Consider the following 5,609-nt stretch of genomic DNA (forward strand, 5'->3'; position numbering starts at 1 on the left):
AAAACTTTATAGTATTTTCACTTTTCATACCAAGAATATAGGCTTGAGTATGGCCTGACCTTTCATTACTTATCTTCCACGAATAAAACGCTTTACCCACAAGAGATTTCCGACCCATTTTATCAAATTGCCCTTTCATTTTCAAGGCTGAGCCTACCGACACATCCCAAGTTAGGTGCGTTTTCTTTTATTTATCTCATATTATTAGTAATTTGAAAAAACCAATTTCCAATAAAATATCATCATCTCCCACTTTAACGCAGAAAACTATATTCAAGGAACATTTTTAAAACATTTTTCTTTTTTTTTTCAAATATGGTACTAATGCAAATTATGTACCACTTTAAAATGCAATGCATGAAACGAAAATACCTTTTTAATCTCCCCATGCTTTAATATTTAGCCTCATCCTCGATGCTTGGAGACGAGTCTGGGAGCCATGTGCTAAGGTGGTGGAGGCGGCGGAGTTGCAGGCTGAGCCATGTGATCACGAAGAGAGGCAATGATGAGACCCATCTCACGTTGATGAGAAAACATAAGACGAAGCATTTCCTACTGATTGGTAAGCTCACCACGAATGTGATTTACGCCAGCTCGTATGCTAGAGAGCTCGGTATAAATAGTGGTGAAGCGAGCGCTATACTCATGTTGGGGATTCGCGGACCTCTCAGTATTGTTATCTGGTTCATAGGCATCATCAATGTCGTGAGGATATGCTTCAAGTCTCCAGTCAGTTTCTGCAAACCGGGCTCGCTAGAGATAACATCTCTTGTGCAGATTTTGAAACACTAATGTACTTGCATGAGCCCTTTAACCAAATATTCCCGGGCCCGTCCTCGGAAATTCAAAAAGCTTTATTTTGATCATCTGGACCATATCAAGATATTGGGGCCCTTGAGTTCTTTCAATCTATGTGGGAACTGCATGTTTAAAGATTCATGTCGCCCTAAGATAGTGATCACTGAACCGCAACAGACTTTTCCTTTTGCTTCCTTTGAAACTTGCAACAATTTATGACATTAATACTTTCCAAAATTGGGTCGATAGGGCTGAGGGTTAATCATGCACCACAGTAGATAAAGCTCTTATAGGGTGATGGTCCCCGTGTCTAAGCGACTGTCGATGATGCATAATAATAGTCGGTGGGTCACCCGCAATACTGGATGAATAATTTGAGATGCCTTTAATTTGCAGCTTACATACATGGTGTTTTTTGTGACAGATTTCCAAAATTCCTCGGCATGAAAATCAGCATGTGTAGAGTCGGTAGGGCCGAATGTATTTCCAGTAGGAGCTTCTATCATTTGGCAAATGTTGTCCATTGAGAGGGCACATTCTTTCTTAAAAAAGACGAAAATGTAGCGTATCATCCTCGAGTTGTAATGAGCTTAAAAAATCCAAAGTTGTACGTTCACAGCCAATATCGACCCAATCGAGTAACTTTACCCAGCCAATGTTTTCAAACAATGTCTTCACACCCTCTAAAACACCAAGCTCTTTCATTGATTCATTGTGTGCAAATTTAGTGTTACATAGCTCCCGCTCTTTGAGTATGGCTGACTTTTCCCGTTCAGTTCGGCTAGAAGAGGTGCCAAGGGTTGATGACTTGTTATTTGCGCGCTTCGCCGGTGGTGCTGGTGAAACAGTTGCGGCATGCCTTTTCTCTCTACCCATGATTCCACAATCTGAATTCAAAGACAAATAAAGAATGAGACTGTCATAAATTAGCAAACTTGAATTCAAAGTTGAATGATGAAAGATATTAATTTACCATCTTTTAATTCATAACATGCTTACAAAACGACATACCTGATGCAATTCGCCTCAAACTTAATTGATTCTCAACTATAATTCTTTAAATTCAAGATAGCTCAATAAATTCAAACAAAATCAAACCAATTATTTTTTTTTCTCTGACATTAAAGATTTGTTAAATTTATCTTATAAAAATTAAGGCGCGAATCAGCAACATGTTCTCAGGTTGGCGAGGTCGTGTATGACCGGAACAGAAACAAAGGTAATAGGGTTCGGTGACTGTGGATGTTGGTGTTGAAGTCCGACGATAAAGAGGGTATTAGAGATAAAAGAGGTGCGATATAATTACCTGATCTACGGACTGCGTGATGAGGGATGATCGGCGACGGAATTGCAGGCGGCGGAGCTATACCGGTAATGGGGGTGGTGGTTGTGGGCAGTGACGACAGAGACCAACGGCTGATGGTTGGTGAGGGTGGGGTATAGAATGGTAGGGATGATAGAATGAATGAGAAGGATGGTGATGAACACGGTGGTTAGGGTTCAAATATTATTTATTTTTTATTTTTTTTATTTTTTTTTATTTTCAAAAGACCTGATGCATGCTTTTTTTCACATAACCTTTACCCGGCCGACTTAGATTTCTACACGGCCGGGTCAGAGTTCTGACCAATTTGTTAAATTTTGACATGGCCGGTCATCTTTATAAAGCAATCCAACACGGCCGGGTCATCTGTAAACTTAAAAAGAAAATTATACTCGTTTCAAACAGAAGTCTTACCCGGCCGGGTGAAATTTCTGACACGCCCGGGTTGAACTTTTTTGAATGTTTTACTAAACTTCTACACGGCCAGGTTTGTTTTGTAAAGATTTTTAACGCGGCCTGGTCAGATTTCTGATCAAAATTACTTTCGCTCCACCGGTTTGTTTGAATTTTTTTATTTTTATTTTTTATTTTTTTTATTATTTTTTTTACCGAAAATTAAAGCAAAATAATACGAAATCACGGGTTGCCTCCCGCGAAGCGCCTTTCTTTAGTGTCTTTGGCTAGACTTATTTCTCATTCACACATAGTACTTCGCGCATTCCAAAGTCATCACACCATCGTTCTTTGCTTGGAAACCTTCATAAAATATCTTCAAACGGTGTCCGTTCACCTTAAATATTTTCCCTGTTTTTTCACTTGCAATTTCTACTGCGCCATGAGAAAAAACATTAGTAACAACAAACGGCCCGACCCATCGGGATTGTAATTTTCCAGGAAACAATTTAAATTTAGATGAAAACAATAACACCTTTTGCCCCACGCTGAAAGTTTTTCGTGTATTAACTCTATCATGGAATGCTTTTGTCTTGTCTTTGTAAATACGGGAGTTCTCGTAAGCATCATTTCGGATTTCTTCTAATTTTTGAATTTGTAGCTTACGATGAACTCCAGCTTCATCTATCTTCAAGTTGAATTGCTTAATTGCCCAAAAAGCTTTGTGTTCCAATTCAACAGGAAGATGACAAGATTTTCCAAAGACGGGACGAAACGGTGACATACCTATAGGTGTTTTGTAGGCGGTGCGATACGCCCATAAGGCATCGTCAAGCCTTAAGCTCCAGTCTTTTTGGTTTGGATTAACCGTCTTCTCGAAGATCGACTTAATTTCCCAGTTAGAAATCTCAGTTGATACTCGATGTGCAACACCATATTTCTTGAAGAGTGCTTCGATTGTCCGGTTGCAAAAGTGTGAACCTCTATCACTTATGAATGCTCTAGGTGTTCCAAACCCGTTTAAAATATTAGACTTCACGAATCCTGAAACAACTTTAGCATCATTGGTCCTCGTGGCTTTCGCCTCCACCCATTTGGAGACATAGTCCACGGCCAAAAGGATATAGACTTTACCAAAAGATGATGGGAATGGGCCCATAAAATCAATGCCCCATACATCGAAAATCTCACACACTAGGATGGGTGTGAGGGGCATTTGATCTTTAGACTTTAGATTACCGGTTTTTTGACAACGTTCACAAGATTTGAAAAACATGTATGAATCAAGAAATATAGTAGGCCAAAAGAAACCAGATTCAAGTACCTTGTGAGCTGTACGTTTTGGACCAAAATGCCCTCCACAAGCTTGAGAGTGGCAAAAAACTAAAATAGAAGGTACCTCACTTTTGTCGACGTATCTTCTTATAACTTGATCGGCACAATATTTCCAAAGGTACGGTTCATCCCAAACATATCGTCTTGCTTCCTTCTTGATTTTATCCTTTTTAGCACAAGAAAGCACGGAAGGAAAAGTGTTTGATACCAAGTAATTGATGATATACACGTACCATGGGTTAGTCATTTGAGTGATGAAGAGCTGTTCATCTGGGAATGAGTCATTCAAAGACACGGGGTCCTCATTGTTGATGATTCTGCTTAGGTGATTGCCACAAGATTCTCTTTTCCACTTTTGTCTCTAATTTCCAAAGAGTAAAAGTACCCAACGAATGAGCCTCGGTTTCGCATCCTTCTTCGTCATGAGGTATCTCAAAGCTGCATGATCAGAATAAACAATTACTTTAGTACACAATAAATATTGTCTGAATTTTTCTAAGGCAAAAACAATAGCTAAGAGCTCTTTTTCGGTAGTTGAGTAGTTGCTTTGAGCATGATCTAAAGTCCTTGAAGCATAATAGATCACATGGGGTACTCGATCCTTCCTTTGACCCAACACTGCTCCAACCGCATGATTACTTGCATCACACATGATCTCGAAAGGTAGGCTCCAATCCGGTGGTTGGATTATCGGTGCAGTCACTAACAAATCTTTCAGTGTGTCGAAGGCTTTCTTGCATGCTTCACAGAAGTCAAATTCAACATCCTTTTGTAAAAGCTCACACATGGGTCTTGTTATCTTGGAAAAATCTTTTATAAACCTTCGGTAAAAACCTGCATGGCCAAGAAAAGAGCGTACCTTGCGGATACAGTTAGGGTAAGGTAAAGATTTAATAATATCTATTTTAGCTTTATCAACCTCTAAACCCTTTTCTGAAACAACATGACCTAAAATGAGACCATGATCAACCATAAAATGACATTTCTCATAACTTAAAACAAGATTAGTCTCAATGCATCTTTTTAAAATTTTGGTCAAGTTTCCCAAACACTCTTTAAACGAATTTCCATACACTGTAAAATCATCCATAAAAACTTCAATTATCTCTTCAACATATTCTGAAAAAATGCTTACCATACACCTTTGGAACGTGGCGGGTGCATTGAAAAGACCAAAAGGCATCCGCCGGTATGCAAAGGTGCCAAAGGGGCATGTAAAATTCGTTTTTTTCTTGGTCTTCTGGCGCGACGGGTATTTGGTGAAAACCAGAATACCCGTCTAAGCAACATTAATGAGTATTTCCCACTAACCTTTCCAACATTTGGTCAATGAAGGGTAGCGGGAAATGGTCTTTTCTGGTCGAGGCATTAAGCCTTCTATAGTCAATGCATACTCTCCACCCGTTTTGCACACGGGTGGGAACCAACTCACCTTGTTCATTTTCGGTTACAGTTATACCTGTTTTCTTTGGTACCACTAGCACGGGACTTACCCATTTGATGTCCGATATCGGGAAGATCATACATGCATTCAACAACTTGAGAATCTCTTTCTTCACTACTTCCATCATGGGAACCTTCTTTGGGCTTCTCTGGTTGGTTTGTAGTCTTCTTCCATAAGGATCTTGTGCATACAAAGTGTTGGACTCAAGCCCTTTATGTCGGCTATGGTCCATCCGATTGCTCCCTTATGGTTCTTTAGAGTTTCAATCAACTCGCTCTCTTGTTCGACTGTCAACTTGTTAGATATGATTACCGG

General features: G+C 39.6%; 1 long non-coding RNA gene across 1 annotated transcript; it reads right to left on the reverse strand.

Annotated features, from left to right (window-relative positions):
* Nucleotides 1–1,187: 1,187 nt before the first annotated feature.
* On the reverse strand, nucleotides 1,188–3,421 carry LOC143576273 (uncharacterized). Its single transcript, XR_013142916.1, has 2 exons — nucleotides 2,755–3,421; nucleotides 1,188–1,685 (listed from the first exon to the last, which is right to left on the reverse strand). It is a non-coding gene; the product is annotated as an uncharacterized LOC143576273 (long non-coding RNA).
* Nucleotides 3,422–5,609: the final 2,188 nt, after the last annotated feature.

Source organism: Bidens hawaiensis, unplaced genomic scaffold (genome assembly GCF_021521415.1).
Source record: "Bidens hawaiensis isolate Kalapana, Puna unplaced genomic scaffold, B.hawaiensis_p1.1 tig00028040_1, whole genome shotgun sequence".
Classification (NCBI taxonomy): Eukaryota; Viridiplantae; Streptophyta; class Magnoliopsida; order Asterales; family Asteraceae; genus Bidens; species Bidens hawaiensis.